This window comes from Equus asinus, chromosome 4, assembly GCF_041296235.1.
Source record: "Equus asinus isolate D_3611 breed Donkey chromosome 4, EquAss-T2T_v2, whole genome shotgun sequence".
NCBI classification, from domain to species: Eukaryota; Metazoa; Chordata; class Mammalia; order Perissodactyla; family Equidae; genus Equus; species Equus asinus.
Genome location: NC_091793.1, coordinates 37,495,211 through 37,519,263, shown reverse-complemented (window position 1 = coordinate 37,519,263; position 24,053 = coordinate 37,495,211).

The following is a 24,053-nucleotide window of genomic DNA, read 5'->3' as shown; positions in this document are numbered from 1 at the left end:
GACTATTTCATCATCTACTAATAAACTCTCTGGGCTCTTAGAATGTGGCCTTTTCATTATCAACGACAAGTTTAGTTTCATGTGTAGGTCTTGATGAACAAGCATAAAAGAGAACCAAGGTTTCTCAAGTTCATTCTTGTAGCCAGAGTTTTATGCGTATTTTCTTATTTGATCCCCTCTACACCCCTGTGTGGTTGCACTCTTATTCATCTATTATAGATAAGACACACAAAATACGAAACTCGAAACGGCCAAGTAAGAACCTTGTGCAAGGGAACACACACATAAAAAACTGGTCTGGGATTCAGATCTAGGTTGGATTCCAAAGGCTCTGTTCTTTCTACAATACCGTGGAGGCTGGTGAGATACAGATTTCCTCACAAGCTGAGGAAACTGAATTTGGCATTGAACAGCATCATCTAACTCTTACCTCTGAAAATAGCTTTGGCAGCTCCTCAAGTAACTGATCTGTATTTTGTTGTATAACATTCATTTCTGTTTGATAACATTTCCAATATTTAAGCATGCGGAAGATTTTGTTGATCTGCTGACATTTAAATTAGTTTTTGCATGTCTTTCCTTCCGACAATTTTAGGTCATTGAATTTCAGAGCAGAGTCATAATTATAAGGAAGAGTTTCCTCCGTTTGTAGAAAGGTTATCATATTATACACAGAGAAAAGGCCAAGGGTGAAAGTTCTGAATCTATATACTTCTCAAAGTGGGGTCCAACAAACTCCTGTATCAGAATCACCTTGGAAGGTTGTTAAAATGCCATCTCCTGGACCCAATCCCAGAGACAGGGATCCCAGATATGGGACCCTGTTACCTCCATTTTAAACACAAAAGTTCAGGAATCATCACTACAGACAACGCACTGTGGAAGAAGTATTGTAAAGATCCAAACCATGGAAGTTTTCATACCCCAAGAGTTCAAAGAGGGCCACTTCCAGTTATGGAGGTCTTAGATTTGAAATGGACATAGATGAAACTGACTAGACTTTCTCTGGGCAAATGCACTAATTATTTTTCTGGAAAAAAAATTAGCTTCAAGTATGCTATTGTTGAGATGAAGCATGTAAACCAGATTAACACACCCACATCTCTACCACAAACCAGCAATTAACACATGTCCAAAAACGAAGAAGGGCCTCCCGGGCCTAAGGCAATCAAGCCCGCTGGCCTCTTTCTCCCTTTCTCCTTGCACTAGACTTATCCTCTACCATCGTATGATCATAGGTCTTTTTTCCCCACCTCTTCATGTTTCATAGTGGTTACACTCAAAACCTAACATGCTATCACCAAAGAATTTGTATTTTATGTATATGACATGTAAGGCCATTCATCACCAAGCCCGTCAACTGTGCACTTGCTTCATCTCACCATTCTTCGCCTCTCATTTCACCCTGGAACAATTCCCATCTGTAGCTCACTGAACACCTCATGCTGACCCACACTGCATCCTTCCTTTTTGTAAAATCACCTTCAACACATCATCTTCTTTACCTGACTGATGTCAGTTTACCTCTAAAGAACTGCCTCCTCCTAGAAGTCTACCCTGTTGTTCTGCAGCCCCGTTGTGGGCAAAGTGAGGGGTTCTCATTTCTGACTGCAGATCAGAATCATCCGGATAGCTTTTGACAGAAATACAGCTCCTCCAGCTCTCTTATGGTTACTGTTTGCATGGTACATCTTTTTCCATACTTTTAGTTTTAAGCTATTTGTGTCTTTGAATCTAAACTATGTTTCTTGAAGATAGCATATACAGTCATATGTCACTCAAGTATGGAGATACATTTTGAGAAATGCTTCATTAGGCGATTTAGTCATTGTGCAAACATCATAGAGTATAGTTACACAAACCTAGATGGTATAGCCCACTATACCCCTAGGCTATATGGTACTAATCTTATGGGACCACCATTGAATATGCAGGCCGTTGTTGACCAAAACATCCTTACAGAATGTATCTCTGTAGTTGGGGTTTGCTATTTTATCAAATCTAACAGTGTTTACCTTTTGATTTGAGTGTTACTGCATTCACATTTAATGGAATTATAGTTGGATGGATTTGTTTTTCTATTTAATGTGATGGACTTATTTGCTTTTAGATTTCATATTTTAAAATTTCCATGCAATTGTTGATATGGTTGGATTTATTTTCAATATGGCTCATCTTTGTTTGTCCCTATGCTTTTCATTTTCTGCCTTCTTCTATGCTGACTATTACCATTACAATGACTATCACAATGACCATTACAATTCCTCTGTTGATTTTTTAGCCTTTGATTTAGAGTATTTTCCTAGCAGTTGCTCTAAGGTTTATAATATGCATCTCTAACTTATCGCAATCTACTTCAGGTTAATATTGACTTAATTCTGGTAAAATATATCAATTTTGTTTTAGTATAGCTTCAATCCTTCCCCCATACTTTGTGCTATTATTGTCAGATGTATTACATCTTTATGTTATAAAGCCAATAATAAAGTGTTATAATTATTGATTTAAAGAATCTTATAGTTTTAAAGAAATTAAGAGAATAAAAGACAAAAAAGACATAACTATAGATAGGTCCTTTATTTACCTACATTTTTACCATTTCCAGTGCTCTTCTGTCATATAAGCACACATTAAGCTTTTTGATTGTAATGTAAGTGCCTGACATTAAGCTTTGATTGCCAAGCATCTATTTCAGAAGACAACCATCTTGGATAAACATTGGCAGCTGTGTAAGATGGCTCCCAGCAAAACAGCTAGATAAGGAGCCAGGTCGCCTGCACCCCGATGGTTCTGTTTTCAGAAAGCCCTGGGCAACTTAGATAACTGACCACTTGAGGGACCCTGCTTCTCCCTTCCTGTGCCCTATTTCCTGCTTTTATGCTTTAAATTGGCCAATAAAGTGCAAACCCACAAAACGCTAGAAATCCACCCTCAAACCCTAATAAAGGCAGAGCCCCAGGTCCACGCCCATCCTTGATCTCGCTGTGTGGCCCTCGGGTGAGCCATGTACACTCCAGGACCTGTGAGTAATAAACCTTGCTCCTCAAAGTTTCCTGATGGTTTGCTGAAGTGTGTCCTGCAATCATAATAAAAACCACAAAGCCTGGTCCAGCCACAACATTCTATATACATACCAAAAAAAAACACCAACCTAGCCCACAACCTAATACTTTTTCACTTGAGCAAGTCTTACATGTAGACCTCCAAAGAACTTTCATTAACTGTAAACATAAACAGAAAGAAACGTCATTGGTACTGTATAAAGGAAATGTAACAAAATCTTAAGAGACTTTAAAAAGCGCTTCTTATGCCGACAATCATAGAATGATCCTATAACTTAGAAATGTAAAAGAATCAGTGATAACCAAGACTTTCCTTTCTTTCTGACCCTTTCCTTGGTAAGGATAAGCTATGCTTTGCCCCATGCCTGTTGCCTTCTAATTCTACTCTGACCATGAATCAGCTTTCCCAAGAAATTCCTCCTCAAGACTTTCTGGAGAAACTGAATTGGGTCTCATTTCACTCTTATGAGACAAGGAGATTATTTATGCAAATTAAGCAATGCATAAAACAAAGCACCTTCCATTACCATGAATTACATACTGATCTAAATGAAATGCACAGTAAGTATACACATGCTAAAAAGTATTTTTCACAGTGCAGACTGACTCACCCTTTGACAATATTCTTTTGCTGCCCATTTTTAATCTACTTAAATTTCTGGAATAACTGTGTGCTCCGACCTCTGATCTTCTTCACCCAGCTCTACAGGGCTACCTCCATCCTCTCTGGATCCTATGTGGCATACCTTCATAGAAAAAAACCCTCAGAGCTACATTTAAAATGCACATTTTTATCGATGGCCAAGATTTGAAAAGGGCAGTTTTATGCTCATTCTGCCTCCATCTCTAGAAGAAAGGATGAGCAAGATTTACATACTGTATAACTGTGTTGCAAAGGATTTTTATGCAATAATTTACAGTTCTGCTCAGCTCCAAGTCTTAACAAGGTCAGATTCTCAAATAATTGGCTGTAAGGTTATGTAGGACATACCATGCTCAGTTTTATTCCCTGCACTCCCTCCCCATAATCTGTATCTATGTCACAAGAATAATTGGGAGTCGAAATAAGGCTGATAATTGTACATGCTATCATGCCCCAGGTAAACAGACTCACAGCTGGAAGGTTCTAAAGGATTGCTTTTATGTTCTCTTCTCTCTTTGCTCCAACACAAGTTGTAAGAGATTGGAAATTAGAGTTGCCTGGTTCGATTTAGCCGAACAATTCCATAGTTTGTTTAATGATTGTCTTAATCCCAAAGCATGACGGAGGGTGAACTTCTGGTGTGGGAGGAGAAGGAACGAGGTGTCAGTGAGAGAATATCATCGTGCATCCATTGTTCTCATCTTTCCTCCTTTCCATAAACAGTTCTTGGGCCCAGGAGGACCTTCTGACCTCCAGGAGAGGCATCCAGAATCCCTTTATTGTGACAAGTAATGAGCCTCATCCCCAGAGAACACACAGAGCAGGCTGTTCCAGATTGAAGAAGATGCTCTTACCCTCATGCAAAAGCAGAACAACACAGCTTTCATGAAAAATGGGTCTAAGGAAAAGAATCCTTCAACAAAACGAAGTCAGGTGATGCCCAGCAACCTACAGCCAACAAGCAAGGAAGCTCGCTGATGGTACTTGCTACCCCTCAATGGTCAAGGTCTGTGCTAAGTTAAAGAACATAAAATATTTAAAGTTGATCTTGGCTAGCTGTACACTCACAATTGTATGCCCATCTCCCTGTGGGTGGCAACCTCCCACTCTCCCTGGCTGACCAGGGTGCCCACTCTGGTGCCCATGTTTTCCCATTTTTCTCCTTGTAATAAAAAGTTACCTGTCCTTCTTCCCAGTCCATCCAGGCCCTGTGCGACAAGCTCACTCACTGAGTCAGGATACTGATGACTGATAATTGTTCCATGTGGTCCCCCTTCCTAGGATACATGACTATTTTTAAAAGGGGCCTCTAATATCTTTACCCAAAGACATACGGCAATGTAGAAATTCCAGATAACCCAGCATGATGTGCTTGACAGAGGAAGGAGAAGAGTGTCTATTGATGTCTCTCAAATCACCCTTTATACACTTGTACTGCAGAAGGGATGCCCAGGCCATGGGGCATCGCTGTCCTCTTCCTGTACACCGAGGCCAAACCCATTTACTCACCCACTGTTGAGATGCTATGACCATAAGGGCCTAAAGGAGGCAGAGTGTGAACTAACCAGATGCACAAGCAAAACAGAGTGGTGACTGCTCGTGTATTATCTGCCCTGTTAAATTCATTAAATTCAGTTAAGTGGCACAATTTTTGCCAGACTTCCTAAAAATTGTCACACAATACAAATATCACACATACTACAGTATAGCAGAAAATCTTGTCAATTATTCCCTATGAGACCTCTGCCAGGCCAACACCCACTCTGAACCTCAGGTTCCCCATAAGTTACCCAGAAATAACAAGACCTGCCATCCAGGGCTATTGTGAGGAATAAATGAGATGGCACCTGTGAAGGCAGCGAGTCCAGGGTCTAGCACCCAGTAGGAACGCAAGAAATGCTCTTCTTCGTCTTTACCCAACTTCAAGATTCATTTCATATCTAAAATCCTTTTGATGGGAACTTGGATACACATAAACGCCCCTATTTTTCTCTGCTCCGTAACCAGTCACTCTCCTCCTTGCAGTATCTGCCCTGCCTTTTGAGAAGACCAATCCCAGTCTATTTCCCTGGGTTCTTTTCACGCTGGCCATGGCAGTAGATACGGAAGGACTCCTGTGAGCTCACACTTTGTCAACAAGAACCTTCTAAGAACAGCCTCCTAGCCCTGCACTTGGCACTGTGATGGCTCTACCAGAGCACGGACAGGACCTGGTCCACCTAAAGCTTCCAGTCCAACTGAAAGAGCTGCTAAACATATGAAACTGTTATAAGACAATGTGAGACTGTATATTTTCAGTGTGTATTGTTTAGAATGTAAGTAATAATAATAATAACTAAAATAATAAGTGCTTACAATTTATATATATATATATATATATATATATATATATATATATATATGTATGTATGTATAGTGCTATTGTTATTCCAGGAACAATAGATAGATAAGGAACTTGAGGCAGAGAAAGGTTGGGTAGTTTGCCCAAGATCATGCAGTGGAAAGGCCACCATCATTATTCAATTGAATAGAAATGTAAACAACACTGTGCTGAGCACAGAGCTTACAGCACAGGATTAGTGTGAGATTCTTAAGGGCAGAAATCACATCTTCCTGATCTTTATTTCCATGACAGGCAGTTAATAATATGTGTTGATTAACTGACTAAATAAATGAGAAAAGTCTTGTTGAATGATATGGAGTTTGATAAGAAAACTATAGAAGAGCAAAATAAAGGTTACTCATGGCAAGCAAAGTAGCAGGCCCACACACTCAGAGGCTGGATTTAACATAACCACGGTCAGGAACTAAGAAGACTGACTTTCTTCAGTCCTTCATAAGTCTCGGGCTTGTTTTGAGGATAATGATGGATAGATGAGATAGATGGAGATAACAGGGAAGCCATAAAAGCTCAAGCAGAAAAGTATAGAGTTGACACCACGGGCAATAGGGAACACCCATAAATCCTCGAGCAAGGAAACAATTTGAGAAAAGTGGCATTTTACAAAGACTGATCTGGCAGGAATAAAAAATTGGAAGAGAGTAGTATAATCCAGGCATGAGATCAGGAGGGGGCTGAGTTTGCGAAATGGTTGACTTAGAAGGAAGAGCTATGTGGACAACAATAACAAAATGGCGTAAAGGATGCTGAGGCGTCTAAAATGGAGCTGGGAGGCCATTAAGGAAGTGGGGCTTATGCAAGCATACCAGGTCCACCAACAGATGTGAACTGAACTTTTGAACTTTACCTGACACCAGAGGTCACATCTTGAAACACTTCCTCATTCCAAGAACAGATGATCTGCTTACACACAACAGAAAGACCAACTACGTGCTGACAAGTTGTTTGGCAAGCTGGAATAAACCATTAGTTGTTCCACGTAAATCTTTGTGGGCCTGTGTCCTTTGTCTTTATAAACCTCTGCTTTCTTTGTTGTCCTCAAAACACATTTTGGGTTTCTACCTGACTCTGTGTCTCCCAAAGTGCAATTCTAATTGCCCAAATAAATATCTGCTATTTGAATTGCAGTGAATTCTTCCTCCATTGACAGCCACAAGAACCAAAGCTCAGAGAGAAATAATTCAACAATTACTGAGTGCCTGGAATGATGCAAGGGGTGAGGATAAAAGAATAAATAAAATATAATCCTGGATGACTAATCACCAAGAAGATGAAAATGAAGTTGCTAGAGATCTGCCAAGGTGGTGTTTAGGTATTAGACTAGAAGTGGTGCCATCCCAGACTTAAGAGCAGAAGGAGGAGATACTAATTCCAGACATGTAAGTTCATGGGGAGACAACTCACATTTTTCTTGAATCCCTTCGTGAGTACTTATCTCTCTGGTAAGATTTTAAGCTTCTCCAAAAAAGGAGGCATATCATTCATATCTTTCAAGATACCTAGGACAGTATGGGAAATAAAGAAATCATACGATGAATACCTATGATCAATTAACTAAATGTCATGGAATCTAATAGGAATTTCTTTTTTAAATTATTACAATAACCTAGTCTCTCTCTATCCCCTCATTAGCATTTGCGGTCCCTCCCACCTTTTCTCCATTCCCTCACAATTACCTCTCTGCTCCTGACGGGATGCATTTCCTGCTGCTCCAGCCATCTGGCACACTGTTTTTGAGTCTCAGAGACTCTATCAGTTCAGAAATATCATCTTTCTTATACTTTCGAAAACAATTAACTTGAAGAAAGAAAGAACTGTATGCTAAAGCTGAGAAGTATTTTAGGAAACACTGTGTGGTAAGTGTTAGGAAGGTACACCATGTTAGTACCAAAGTTTCGGAGGTCCAGGGGCTCAGATTCCAGTATTGACTTTCTGTCTTACACCTCTGCATTTCCCTTCTTGGTTCCTGAATTGTTCCATCTATAAATGGGAAATGCTCTGGTCTGACAAACTCTCACAAAGAAGAAGTCCTGAACCCAGCACAGGGCTCAGCACAGAGTTAGATTAATGGAAAAAATCCATCATGGGTGTCCAGCATACCATCTCACAGGAGATAGTAAATGCAGCACAGGAAGGGCAGGTGCCATTAAAGCAATGGACCGCCTGCTCAATAATGGTCCATAGATGCATGATGGGGGGACAAGATGCCCGTTAAAAGACTGACGAAGTTCCTCAGAGCATCACTGCCCACCACGATGCTTCCAGAAACGAAAGAAATGGGAGCTAAAACAATTCCTAAAGAGATGCATTTCAATTCTCTTACAAACTCTAGTCAACACTAACTGCCTAGAGCCCTGTGTTAAGGATTTAGGGGGCTGAACTGATTGGTGAGACCTAGCATAGGTAAGGGAGAGGTGATGACGTGTGCTGTTTGGCCAGATCTGGTCATGTCCAACGCCACCTTGATAATCAGCGTGAATAGTCTCGAGGATTGAGTGGAATTCAGCTGTAAAGTTTCTACAGAATGCCTGTGAATCTAATCTGTCAGCCTCTCCTGAGTCATTACCAGGCGCAAGGCACCAGGCATTAGAAAAGGAAACCTTGTAGCGGAGGAGGAAAAGTACAGGAGAGCAAATCCAAAGACCTGCAAGTCTACTGCAAGCTAGCTCTACCCCCTTGGGCAAGACCTTTCACTTCCCCAGATTTCCCTACTTTCATCTGGAAACGGGCAAAGGGCATCCACTTTCTGATTTAAAAAACCCCAACTTTGTTGTCCTTTTTCACGTCCCCATATTTACTATTTCTTCTTCAGACACACACAAAAGTTGATTCTCATCAAAATGTATGGATCATTTTGAGGTAAACAAGTCTACCTTGAAGATGAAAGTGGGAGTGATCATAGTTTAACCACATCATCTATATATTGGACATTCTTAGATCTAAACTTTTGTCTCTTTTCCTTTCTTATAAATCATCTTTTATATATATATATATATTTTTTTTTTTTTGAGGAAGATTAGCCCTGAGCTAACATCTGCTGCCAATCCTCCTCTTTTTGCTGAGGAAAATTGGCCCTGAGCTAACATCTGTGCCCATCTTCCTCTATTTTATATGTGGGATACCTGCCACAGCGTGGCTTGATAAGTGGTGCGTAGGTCCCCACCTGGGATCCGAACCGGTGAACCCCGGGCTGCTGAAGCAGAACATGCGAGCTTAACCCCCATGCCACCAGGCCGGCCCCTAAATCATGTTATATTTATCTTCTCCAAATGCCAGCTTTGAGAAATATGAGTAATGTTGGAACTAGCTAGTGAATGGTTAACTGTATCATGTAGATGCTGAGATTGCTAATGGAGAAAAGGATTATCATTGGTTCCCAGATTTCAAATTTCATAAATGGGAAAGTGGTAAAGAGGAGAAAGAACTTGAGAAAAGACTCTCTTGGTTTCAGATATTCTGATCTTGAGGTGCCTTGGAGATATCTGAATAAAGCTGTTTAGGTAGATATGTAAGACTGAACCTTGGGAGAAGAATCTAGGTCAGAGATAAGATTCAGGAGTCACTGACATATTAATGATAATTGATATCATGAAAATGGATTAAATCAATGAGATGGTAGAGTGTGCAGAATGAGAAAAATAGTTTGTTCGGGATGAAAAGAATGCCAGAATTTAACTGGCAAGCAGTAGGGGATCCCCTGAAGAAAAGCAAGGAGGAATAGTTAGTGAGGTGTCATGACAACCAGGAGAGTAAGGTTTCACGGAAGCCAATGAAACAGCGATTTTGATGAAGTAGTGTTAAACAGCAGAGCAATCCAGAAAGGGACTAAAAATAATTCCAAATGGATCTGGTGATTAAAAGACGTCAGGGCTGTTAGCGGGGCTAGCCCAGTGGCAGGGCGGTTAAGTTTGCATGTTCCACTTTGGTGGCCCGGGGTTCGCCAGTTCAGATCCCTAGTGAAGACCTACACACCGCTTATCAAGCCATGCTGTGGTAGGCGTCCCACATATAAAATAGAGGAATATGGGCACACATGTTAGCTCAGGGCCAATCTTCCTCAGCAAAAAGAGGAGGATTGGCAGCAGATGTCAGCTCAGGGCTAATCTTCCTCAAAAAAAAAAAAAAAGAAAAAGACATCAAGGCTGTTAGCGAGAACTATTTTGGCAGAATAAAGTTAGGCATATGCAAACTGAAGTGAAGAAAACAGTATTTTATTTGGAGGAATATTAAAGATTGTAGGGGTAGAGCATGAAAGATGGAAAACGAAAAGCCAACCTAAGTGCAATAAATTCTACTTGCTCTTGTCTATTGCCTGCAATTCGATAAAGGTGGCCTATTTGTTATTTCTTGGCATGAGTCTATCAAAGGCTGATTTCAACTGACTCGTTGCTGGGAGAACTGACAGACCACACTAAGAAGAAAATAACTTAGCATCTCAGAAAGGGGGAGCCTTCTAACTCCCATTCTTGTCTGCCGTGTTATATCTGTCAGGTTTTAAAACAGTCCTTCAGCCTCTTTGTTGATCCATTTCCTTAGCTGTGGAATGGGAAAATAATTCCCTTTTAATTGAATCCTGAAGTGCTAAGGGCTTTTCAGACTGCCAGGACTCGGCAGTGTTTAGAGACAATATCCTAACTCAGAAATTTCCCAGCTACTTTGTCCTACTCCTAAGAAAGCCGCTTCTCTCTTCACGTGAAATCCACAAGGCGAATGCCCAAGATGTAAATTTCTTTTTGCAGGTTAGTTTAGCTTTGGACCCTGAACTCTCTCCTTGTGTCTACAATATGCAAAGTAAAGGGGAGAACTGAGGAAAGGATCCAGAGAATTCAGCTCCCAGTTCAAAGTTTGCCTCAGACTATTCATTTGTTCAGCCAGAAAACTTTGTAAAACTAAATTCTTACTGCATAGTCTAGGGCCTCCGGTTTACTGGGTCGGTGCAGGTTCATTTGAATTCTGTTTCTTTCCTCTTGAATTTCAGCCTTTACCAATTTTGTGTCCCCCAGGAGCTGTCGTTAGCAGCCATATATCCTCTCTTGTAAATAAACCACAACTGTCTGCTGGAAATTTCCACTTGCATATCGAGCCATCTCACCAAATGTAACACACCTAAAATCAAATTCATCAATCTCTCCCCTAACACTGGCTTCTTCCCAGACTCTCTTATTTTTGTCAATTGACATCATTCTCCCCGTCACCCTGGCTTAGATCCTCAGTGTCATCTCTGTGCCCTCACTCCCCCTTGTCTTCTGTAGCCATTCGCCAAGTCTTAAAATTTTTCCACTGAAATGCTTTCCAGTTTTGCAGACTTCCCATGTGCCAGACAGCATGCTGAGTACTTTACGAACCTCACCTCACTGAATCTTCATGACAACCCTATGAAGAGGTGGATGGAATTTCCCCTGTTCTGCAGATGAGAAGACTGTGGTTCAGATGGCTCTGAAGACTTCCATGGACTGAATCTTTGTGTCTCCGTCACCAAATTCGTATGTTGAAGCCCTGTCCCCCAATGTGATTATATTTGAAAATAGGGCTTATGAGGAGGTGCTAAAGGCTAAATGAGGCCATAAAGACGAGACCTTAATCTGATAGGGCTGGTGTCCTGGTAAGAAGAGAAAGAGACCCCAGAGCTCTCTCTCTAGCTTGATGAGGACACAACAAGGCGGTGCTGGTCTACAAGCCAAGAAGAGAGCTCTCACCAGGAACTGAATCAGCCAGCACTTTGATCTTGCACTTTCCAGCTTCCAAAACTGTGAGAAAATAGGTTTCCGTTGTTTAAGCCACCCAGCCTATGGTATTTTGTTATAGCAGGCAGGCTGATTAAGAGAGGGACCATGCCCAGCTCACTATGACGAGACAGAGATAGAACCAAAGCCAAGACCACTTCCCTCCAGAAAGCATGCCCTGAGCCACCACACTGTCCGCCCCACACCCGCCTCGGGCCAGCTCCCTAGCAAAGGCCCTCATCACGACTCAAGGAGAGCTCCCTAACAGCTTCTTAGTCACCGCCTTGCTTCACGTCTTCCTTGCCCTCCTCCAGGTAACCTGGGCATGTCAGGTTTGTTTTCCTCAAACATCACTTGAATCAGAGCATTCCCCTGATCAAAAGATTTCAGTGGCTCCCCACTAGCTACAAAATCAGGTTTAATCTCTTTAAATAAGTCTCCAGGTTCTCTCCAAGTTGGCCCTAGCCTTCTTATCCAGCCTAGGTCCCCTCACTGCCTATCCCAAAGGCACCCATTCTGCTTATCAAAGTGGCATGAATGTGAGTTCCAGTGAGGGCAGGAGCTTGGTCCCATCCCTGTATGGCCAATGTCTGGCACATAGTAAGTGCTCAATAAATAGTTATTGCATGACTAAGTGAATTGGTGCGTGCTATTCACCTGGGCTGGATACGAATCTAGTCCCCCATCTGCAATTTACCCAGCCATCAGGACCAAGCTCCGATTCACCTCAAAGGTGATGGCCTCTCCAGCCACTCTAGCCCTCCATGATCTCACCTTTCTCCAAGCCCCTCCTCAAGGACTTTCTGTTTCTGTGACTCACTTGACACATATCACTAATTAGCATGAATCAACATGACTAGCCATGGTCAAGAATTTTCATTTTTGCATTGTCTGTAATAGAAAAACATTGGTAACAATCTATGGCACAGACTGCCAGCTGGCTCCCCAAATCTTTTCTATCCTTCTTCTTTATTATAAAAACTCTAACCTTAAGCTGGGCTTATTGCCTCCCAGCTGAAAAAATACATTTCTCAGCCTTCCTTGCAGGCATTATGGCCATAAGACTAAATTTTGGTCAGTATTCTCAACCTCATTGCCTGGAATTCAGATGTGATTCTGGAACTCTCATAGCCATCCTGAACCACGAGGGCAAGGATATGCCTGGGCAGTCAGCTGGCAAGAGCCTGGGCACCTACCAGCATCATGGAGCTGCCACAACATCCCCAGCCTGCCTGCCTCTGCCCTTCTTTTTCATGAGTGAGAAATGAACTTCTCTCTTGTTTGAGTCACTGTTATTTCTATTTCAATATTTAATGCAGCCAAGCTGGAATATACTGCAAATGCCTATCATTAGAGTAGTAAATAAAGTATATTGATATGAAGGCAGTTAAAAGAAAAGAACTAGATCTATCTACCTACCTACCTCTCTATTTACCTATTTGAGAGAAAAATAAGCCATATGTGCGTCATGATATTTTTAAGTAAAAGAATGGATTTATGTATTGCTTATATAAGAAATGACAATTTTTTTTTTTTTTTTTTTTTGGTGAGGGAGATTCACTCTGAGCTAACATCCATTGCCAATCTTCCTCTTTTTTTGCTTGAGGAAGATTAGCCCTGAGCTAACATCTATGCCAATCTTCCTCTATTTTGTATGTGGGATGCTGCCACAGCATGGCTGATGAGTAGAGGAGGGCCACACCCAGGATCCGAACCTGCGAACCTGGGTTGCCATAGCAAGCACACAGAATTTTAACCACTCGGCCACAGGGCCAGCCCCCTGACAAAAATGTTAATCATAAAAATTGCTAATTAATTCTACTCTGTATATATTTTGCCTCCTCAATAATCTTTTAAACTTCCCAGAAGCACAGATAAGAATTTATCTTTTCTTTGTGTCTGCCACTCTCCTTAGCATATAATAGGTCCTCATATTTGATTGGCTAAAACCTACAGGAATTTGTCAAACACTGACTATCTTTACGGAAACACCAAGCACAAATGGTGGGGTAGGAGCTTAAAAATGAAATCCCTCATCCTCAACAACTTTACAATATTTTATAGTCTAAAAGGTTGTTCACTCTCTCTTATCAGCCCTAACATAGGAGACTTGACACTCATTTAAATATTAATGTTTGACTTGTCTTACAATACCCTACTCCCCACCTCCACCAAATGTAAATCACTTTTCAGTTAAAAAAATAACTATTTTGAATTCTAAAATGAAAGGTAAATCTTAGTGGTGAAGCTCAAAAGTAAGAGAGGCCGAGAGAGAACAAGATAAAGACATAAAAAGGAATAAAATGGAATTCTTTAGAATATATGGTTTGAGAGATGAAATCAATACCCATCCATAGATTTACCAGGTTCAAACTTAGTCTCAGCCTACGTATTTAGTAGTTACGTTCCAGAAGACAAGATTTCTTGCCATCAGCAGTTGAAAGCCATCCTAATTTTGTGCTCTTCACCAGAAGACTTTGTTTGGGGCCCATTGAGAGGTAACAGGGCACAGCAGAGAAGTTTATTGGAAAAACCAGCTCTTGTTTATTTCATAATTATACACTTGACATTTGGAAACTCCTGCTTGGTATTAATCGCTTAATTAGGCGCCCCAAAGTTCATAAAAAATCATAGGTTTAACTTCAACTTAAAAGATCCTTTAACTCCTCTTGCTCTGAAATTCATTCTCATCCACTGTACATGCAATTACAGCCCCGACAAATGATTGCTGATGATAACAGACCTCATTTAAAGGAGAGAACTCTAAACAATGACCTGATATTTTTTAATCTGTGCCCATGGAAAGAAGGTGTAGAACAGATAAATCAATAATGACAAAAAAACCAAACCCTAACCGTTGACTTTACATTCAGCAAATCATTAAATAAAGCATGCATTAATGAAGATTTACATAAATAGTCTGAATGGTGGGTGACCTTCAGGACAATTACTATTAAGACAAAGGCTCTGCATATCTCTTCAGAGACGCTTGACAAGGGAATGACTCTCAGCTGCATGCCTTCATTATTATAGGTTTCATTTAGATCACCAGGATTTTTCCTGAACCATATATATCTCTTAGCTAAAGCAAACCCCATATTTGATGAATTTTGGCAGTTTACAAACATACATATGCACAACACCCAAAATAATTAAGCCTAGGAATACAACCTGGAAAAATTATTTTTTGTTTTCTTATGAGCAGTCAATGATATTTAGAGAAAACAAAGATGACTTTAATGGTGAAAGCACTTTTGATAACAAAGGGTACTATAAAAATGCAGAGTATTACTCCAAGTCACTGTTTCCCAAAATGAGCCACTAAAACCCTGGTCCATCAATATGCTTCACAACAAGAGCTCTGTGGTCCAGAGAATATGAAATACAGTGCCTACTACATTCTCTCTCAGATATTCACAGTAGCATATTACATCCTAAACCACACTGAAGGCTCTGAAAACCTCTGCAGTGAAGTAACTTGTGTAAATGTAACTGTATATTTTTTCCCAAAGTAACCGATATTACTATTCCACCTTGGGAAACCATGCTCTAAATTAATAGTCTAAGGTTGGGTTGTCACTGTGCATTACAATCCTCAACTGAATGCTATTTATTATGAAGGTTATTTACCAAATGCTCCCTATGGTTAAAGCACTATCAGAAACAAAAGATGAAGAAAGTAGGATCTTTGATTCCCAGGAGCTTATACTGTCACAGAAATTCTAACGTGCACATCCCAAACTAAATGTGTCACGGTAAGTGGAATGCACAGGCAGTGATGGCCATAGGTTTTCAGAGTCTGTGGTGTTTCAAACTGAATCTTAAAATGAATGAACTGAACTTCATTTGGGAAGAGATGGAGTTTGCAAATACGACGTGCAAAGATAAAGGGGAAAGGGGCCAAAAGCTCAAGATGTTCTAGAGGGTGATGACTAATTGGCTAGGGTAGAGATTTTGTGTAAAGGCCCTACAGGCTAAAAGGCTGGAAAGTTCCCAGCAGTTTTAAGAGGAGGTCAGATCATGGGGGTGCTTAAATGCAAGGCAAGGGAGGTAGGAATTACAAGGCAGGCAATGCAGAATAACAGAAGGTAACATGAGGAAAGCTCTGTGCAGGATGGTTTGCAATGCTGCCCTCAGGATGAGAGTGCAGCAGCCTGAGGTTTCTCAGTCTCTGCTTGGATGGCAGCAATATAATTTAAGATCTTAGGGGTTGGCCCCACAACCTAGTGGTTAAGTTTGGCACACTCCACTTAGGTGGCCTGGGTTCGGATCCTGGGTGTGGACCTACACCATTCATTGGCAGCCAAGCTACGGCAGCGACCCACATACAAAATAGAGGAAGACTGGCACAGATGTTAGATCAGAGCGAATCTTCCTCAGCAAAAAAAAATGATCTTAAACAAACCCATGTTACAAAGGCTCACAGAGCTGTGCATTTTATCAGAAATGTTCCCAAGCAACCAAGAGACTAGAAAATTATGGTCCTGGAATAACAGAGAAGGTTGATAAATTTCTGCTGTCTTTCATAAATCTAACCCGATGGCAACCCAAACGAGTGAACCTGAACGATCACCCTGTGCACTCCCACTCACGTGGGGCAGTAACCACAAGATGGCCCCGTAAAACTGACGAGACCAATTTCACCACTGCGGCTTTTACTGGTTGCAAGAGGTTACCGTTATCCCTCAAAAGATACACACTCTTAAAAGTTCACATGAAGGAGAAGTATTTCATGGGAGTTGCACATGGGTTAAAAACAAACAAAAAAAACCCACACAAACTGAGAACTTCTTATACTTAAAGACCAAAACAGGAAACACAATTTGATATTTCAAACCTAATGACTGCTTTAAAAAAGTTTTACCACTGCAACTGCCTTCACGTCGACAGGGGTAGTCTAGGTAACTAGGAATCTGTAATTGTGCTTGCAGGGAGGGTGAAAAGGTTGAAATGAGACACGGAAAATTTTTTTATAATTATGATAAAATATAAGTAGTTAGTGTCCACAATATCTAGGATGGCTCTCCTCCTATGTGGGGCATTTCATGGGGAAATGAAGCAGTTTTATCTACGAAGCATCTTCTGGACTTTCAAAACAGCTAACCATAGAATGAGTGAAGTCTTGACTAATTAGAATGATTGGTATAAACAGGGATTTGGGTTCAGTTACTTTACTAAGCAGCCGAAGATCACTCTTTTTCTCCTAGTCCTTGCTAAAAATCTTCCTGAAATGACTGAATCTATACTCCTGCCTTATCAAGTGCATTATCTAGATCAGTGATACCACCTAAACACCAAACTCGTGCCAGACTGTCTATACCGTGATCACCTGGACAGCTTCTGAAAAATGTAGATCTATGGCCTGCTTCTACCCACCTCTCCCCACACCACTCCTGTTCTCATTCTGTGTGGGTTGACATGAAGTTCCAGAGACATTTTTTAATGACCCAGGTTTTGGAAAACCACTAATCTACATCATAATCAGATGCTTCTCAGATGTTTCACAAGATCAGAAGGGCCATAAAATCTCAGGATTTTATGTCGTTGCTATGGCAGAGACCATGCTAGGTGGATACAAACCCTATTTCCTCTTCTGCCCAGGCACAGAGCTTCACTGCATTTCCCAGCCTCCCCTGCACTTAGGGAAGGTCATGTGACCGAGTCTCAGCCATTGGAATGTGGCTGGAAGGGCCAGGTACCACTTTCAATCCTGGCCCCTAAAAACTTCCCAGAGAATCTTCCAGGTTGGCTGCCTCCCTTTGTTGGCCAGTCAGGTTCCTCAGATTCAGTAAGCTGAGATTCTAGAGGAGTATCAGAGCCACAAGACAGAAAGTGTCCAAGGATCTGAATGTGTGTATGGACCAGAGGAACCAGCCCTCCCTTCCACCACCACTGACTCCCAGTGAATTGTGAGGTGGATGAGAAATCAGCTTTTATTAGGATGAGTATTAAGATGAGGCACTCTGTCACAGGCATTAGCTTACCCCTTACTAATACAACCCCCTTAACATTCTTAGCAGACTCTGCTGTTGGTTAAGCATTTCAAAATTATGAAGAGATATACTCATGTTTTAACATCTCAGTAGGCATAGTTAGACATGGGCAAAACATCTAAAAGGCACAGGACATATTTAACCTTTAAAAGAAATTCTGATATGAGCTTATTTTTCTGTGGTTTTCTTCTTCCTTCTAAAAGTGGAATATAGGGGGGAAAAAACCATCTGGCTAATTGAGAGTTCCAGGTAATGAGATTTCAATTTAATAAGGTTTTATAATAGTTACGGGAATAAAAACGAAATACAGCAACTAATAAATCTGAATTTTCAAAGACCAAATGGATACAAAATAAAAGGCTGTGGAAATTTAAGACTTAATAGAATCACACAACCTGAACAGTATTCAAAAGGTCATGATATTTATTTACTTCTGAAAAAATCTGTAGGAAGAAATTCTATCACTGAGCTTCTCATTGTCATCACTTTGGAGGTGGCTTAAGGGCAAAATGTTAAGAGGACAAGGTTAGAAGTTAGACAGAGCTCGGTCTAAACCCCAGTTCTTCTGCCTACTACTTGGGAAATCCTAAATAAACTCTCTAAGCCTCTCTCTCACCATCTGCACAATGGTGGATGTTACCTACTTCATGAGTTGTTATGAAATTGAAATGGGCTCTAGGCAGCACATGGCATATTGTAAATATTTAATATTTGTTTATATTAATATAATATTCATGCAATACTATATCATAGTCGCCCCATTCCTACAGCTGCTGGATCACTTCAGCCATCTCTCCTGCAATATATCGTAGTTAGTTGCAACATGTCTTCTTTTTTTAGGACAACCAGTTATTGTCTACATGCATAAGGAAGATCTTGAGAACTCAGGAGCCATAACTGGTTAATTTTTATCCCAAAAGAAAGATGAGCCAGTGGTGGCTATCCCTGGAATTCCATATAGGGAAACACTGTTCTTGCAAAGCAACATCTAGCGTGCTAGTATCTATACTTCTTAATCCTTTTTCTGCCAACCATGAAGACCTGTCAGCCCTGGGCAAGGACCACTGGTGCTTGACGCTTCTCTAAAAATGCCAAAACTTTCCCCTTTCTGGGGGAGAAGAGCTGGGCTGCCTGTCATGGTCATCCAATCTTAGCAAGCTTGAAGCCCTTCATATCATAGCCTACCTTAAAAATGCACGTCTACCAGAGGGAGCAGAGAGCAGCTGATGGGGTGCACCCGCTCCCTCCACCCGGCCAGCGCAAGACAGCAGTGGGCGCCTGCCACCACGTTCCTTTTGATAAGCTACTGAGGAGACACAGTGTCTCCTCAGTTTTCTAAGTTTTAGTTTGAAAATTGAATTCGGGAACTTGTCAACTCTGACAGCAGAGCTTTCACATTCAGTTCAAAAACAATCTGCTTGCACTTTATAAAACCCGTCCTCTGACTTCAGAGCAGGAGGATTTCTCAAAATCTTCACTACGTAGGGAATGAAAAACTTCAGTTTTCCTTCTTTCCAATTAAACTTGGGTTCTTTATAAAAACCATTACTCTTTTTTTCCTCTTCCTCCTCCAATTCCTCCCCCTTAAGCCACATCTTTCAGCAAATAGAACTCAGTCCTGTATTTCAAAATGCAACGCTGAGATTTCTATATAACGTGGGCCCTCCTCATCAGCAAAGACTGAAGACAAAAATAGATGATACACACAAGATTAATCGCAAATCAACACTGTTCGAGTGACAGGATTCATGACACTTGGGGTGTTAAAAATAATAAAAAGTAAAGCCTGTGGAAGAAATCATTCCATACCTTAGAGTTATAAAAGTCACACCTGGCAGCAGAGTCCTCCATCGGAGGCTATATTGAGAGGTAAAATTCCCGGGACTCAAAGCAATAGGTCAAAACCCTAAACATGGCAGGAAACCAAAGGTAAAACCAGAGCCAGTGACGGATGGCAAAGGCCTGTCAATGTCTGGGAAATTACACGGTGAAATTCATTTCTGACATTTCATTCACACAAGAATAACAGGACCCTGAAGTTAAACAATGACATTCCAAAAGGAAACACCTCCACAGATGACACTTCTTGCATAGTTCAGCCTCCAGGGCATACACCCAAACCAGAATTTCATATAGCTCAGGTGTGCGGGGGGGGGGGGGGGGGGGGGAGAAAAGGGAGGGGGGAAATGGGGGGAGAGCAGAGACAGCGAGCAAGAGCGAGAGAGAGCCAATATCTACGAAAAGGGAGGATATGGGTGACAGTTCATTTCTGCTCCTTCCCAAAGGACTTAAGCCTTCGTTTCATAGATATTTTTTTTTAGTGACATTTGAAAGGTGCTGCAATCATCCATTCATTTGGGTTCTGTTTGGCCTTTAAATGTAATATTTCAACTGAGAGTTCAAGCTGTTGGGGGGCTTGAGATGTTTTCATGAAAAGTAACCAAGCCAGACAGTTCCTATTGTCAAGGAGACCCCTTTGAGGAAGAGAAACACTAAAATTAGCCACTCAGGCTAATTTTATCACTCAGGCCCAGGGGCACAGGCCTTCCAGACTGTTCTACTCGTCTTCGCAGAAAGACATTGAAGGGAAGCAATCTTTTGATTCCAGAGAAATCCAATGTGTGTGTGTGTGTGTGTGTGTGTGTGTGTGTGTGGCGGGGGTGTATCTCAGAGCTGTTTCCCTTTCCCAACATTGAAAATAAGTGAAAATGCTTTTTAGTGATGGGCAGCTCAAGAGAAACAGAGCCCCATTAAATTCCAAAGGCAGGCTCTAAAGTTTTAGTTGCTAATTTCTATCTTGTTGCCTTTCATTTGAATGATGATCATTAATTATTATTTTTATTAAGATTTATTTTAAATTTGTTTCAAAATGGCTTCAACAATGGACTTCAGTTGAGTCTCACTAATATAGTATACCAGAAATCAATTACTAAAATATAGAAAGCCCCAGAAACAATTTCCCATCTTATAGCATAACAAAACACACACACCCCTCCAAAAACTTCACTTTTGTTTTCTTCTTTGTTGATAATAAACTCAGCTGCTTGCAATTCCAGGTGATACTTAATGGCCCATGCGCGCGCCTGCACACACACGCGCACGTCCTTACCCCAGCACACACATAACTATTTCAAAAAAGTGATTATACGTATATTTTACTTCCCACCTGAAACATCATCCTGGAGAGACCGTTTCCCTAGTGCATCCTGGAAACACAAAACAGGATGTTTAATTTGTTTAAGTTTCCAGAGCCATTTACCAGAGACAAAAATAAAATACCATTTTGCTGGCATCTTTTAAAAAGAAACCCTCTCTGAGAAGTACAATGAACCTCATGGGATCTCCAACACGAATCCTCTGTTTGTATGCTTACATATTTTTATGACTTTGTTCACTGAAGAAGAGTTTAACATATTCCAACCCATGCACTTAGTCAAAGAGAAGCTTCCAACAAAACACGTCTTTTAGGAGGCAGCCCCCAAGGTTTTCAACAGCTAAACAGGCTCAGACAACCACCCACACTCGCCTATCCCAGGCTCGGTAATCAGGAGACTATACTCTGGATCATCTTAGTTTGAAAAAAGTTTCTCTTATTTCATGGAGTAGAGCACCATGCCCTGAGTTGTAAAATCTTTAAAGAAAGCTTCTATGCCTGTGAGGAAGTTACTGCCATCTATGCTTTCATTATTTTAAAATGAAGTTTGAAATGAGAAGAATGATTTTTTAAAAAGGAAAGGAATTATTCACCTGCAGCCCCCGGCTTCCACATTGCGCATGGCCGCCCAAGGAGGTCAAAGGCAGGGACAGTCTCTTTCTTTTTTTAATCCTACTCTTTGATCGGCTGCCATTGATGCTCTACCGTCCTGGAAAACTTCATTTCCCTGCTTGGAGTGAGTTCCCAAGCTATCTGTTGGTCTATTGACTCTCCTGACATTGCGGCAATGGATCAGCACAAGAAAGCTTAAATGTCTGGGTCTTCTCTGTTCCACTGCTTCTGCTTGCTCTAACTTGACCCTCAATTACCAGATGGCTACTTAATAACCACAGAAAAACTTCATAAGGCACCAGGAGTTTATGAGGTGTCATTTGACACATATATGTTAACAATCTGTCAGCTATTCCACATCAGCTTAGAGTTCTTTGATTGCAAGTAACAGAAAATTACTCTGGCTAATTCAAATAGAAAAAGACTATATCAAAAGAGTATAGCGGAGCTCACAGAACTGATAAAAAGGCTGGAAATCTAGCACAGAAAAAAGTGGGAGCCTAGAAAGGTGTGAGGAGGTCTAGCTAACAGGATCAACCTGACAGGTCTTAATGAGGCATTGCTACTGGAACGAATGAGTTCGAATTACTTTGGGAGTTTGTTGCTTATATCACACGACTGATGTTTCAGAGTCCCAGAAGGAAAGTCCAGTTGGCTTAGAGCTGAGTTTCTCAGCCTCTGTACAACTAACAGTTTGGACCAGATGATTCTTCGTAGTAGGGGGGCTGTCCTTTGCATTGTGGGATATTTAACAGCATCTCCGGCCTCTACGTACTAGATGCCAGTAGCATTCTCTCTAGTCGTGATAACCAAAACTGTCTTCAGACATTGCCAAATGTCCCCCAGGAGGCAAAGTCATCCCCAGTTCAGCACCACTGGCTTAGACTGAATTACAAAATTGCCCACCTCATGGCTTAGGAAAGGCCAGGCACCTTGATGTACGATCCCATAAGACAAAGGGAAGGTGAATAAGTCTCCAAAAGGGAAGTTGGGATACTGTTCCCAAAAGATAGGGAAATTAATGCTTGCCGTCCATTTCCACACGGGTAAGCAGGAAGTGGAAGAAGGTAAAGTTTTCCAGCCCATGTATCCAAAGAACAAGAAAAAAAGAGAAATTTAAGAAATTTCTGAAAGCAGATTGTAGAAAAAGTAATCCATCGGAATGCTGTATCAGTCCTTCACAATGTCATGATAGTTAGCATTCGTGTGCTGGAAAAGTATGATCCTAGTATGGTGGGCATTCCTTTCCATTTTTATTCAAATTCTCCATGTTTCCCTATCTGTTTTTAAATCCTGCCAGATCTTTTTCCAACTCTTGGTATCTATGGACTTGAGGTAATTGACATGGCTAATTTAAGGGAAACTGATTCCAAATCCCAGTGAACACCCAATGCATCTCTGTATTAATTAGTTGGTTAACTCTGTTGGTTCCAACATGGTGCTAATGAGATGAAAGATGTGAATCCAATCCTCACACCATATGGGCATGTACAGCAGCCAGCCTGGAGCCCCACTCCAACCGGCCAACTGATAGATAGATGTATATGGCTACTGGCGGGAGGAGGGTAAAGACGATGGATATGTCCAGACAAACCCATCCCCTCTGCTGGAACACCTTGTGTGGCACATTCTCTCAGGAAAGGGGTTCTCATACCCCCAAAATCAGAGCACAGCACGCACCCATCACGATGCCTCTTTCCTAGCTCTCCAACATGTGACACTATGTCTTTTCGTCTCTTCCTTCCAGCTCAAACCAACTCATATTAGGTCCCTTTGCTGCTCCTTTTCCCTTCTGTTCATTAACATTTCTTAAAAATTGGTGCAGAACTTCATCTCCAATCTGCACTGACTCTAAATTCCCTAATCCTATGATCAGCGGCAAGACCGGGCTTGTCACTTCTTCCATTATTATTTCTGACAGCCCCAAAGAAATCACTTAATATTCATTTCAGTTTCCTTTTTCAGACAGTCTTAAAAATCAATTTCAAAATTTTCCTTCTTGATCCTGTCATTTAGTACTGAAATGGCCAAAACTGACTACTTGGGCGCATCCGCATTTCTCCCTTCTCCTTCCAGGATGTCAGCTTCACTTTGTGAGTCTGTTCTGGTACAATTTAAGTTGGCTTTCATTTCAGGGTTGTTATTTTTCACTGAGAAAACATGATTTATTTTTTAGCTATATCTGTAGAACAACTTTCAATTATCCTTAAAAAAAAAAAAGCAGTAAAGAATAGGCAAAACACTTCGGCTAAGAGAAAAATCAGATTCAATGGATAAAAAACGAGAAGACTTAAAATTGCAATTACTCTCAAACCTTTAAGAGTGCCAGTTTAAAGCCTCTATTTTCCGAATACTAAATTAGTAACAGTAATATCATCTTATTTATTAATAAAAAGGAGAAGTTAAAATAGCTATTCACGATAAGACACTGAAAGCTGCAAGGAAGCCAAGAACAGGAAGAAAAA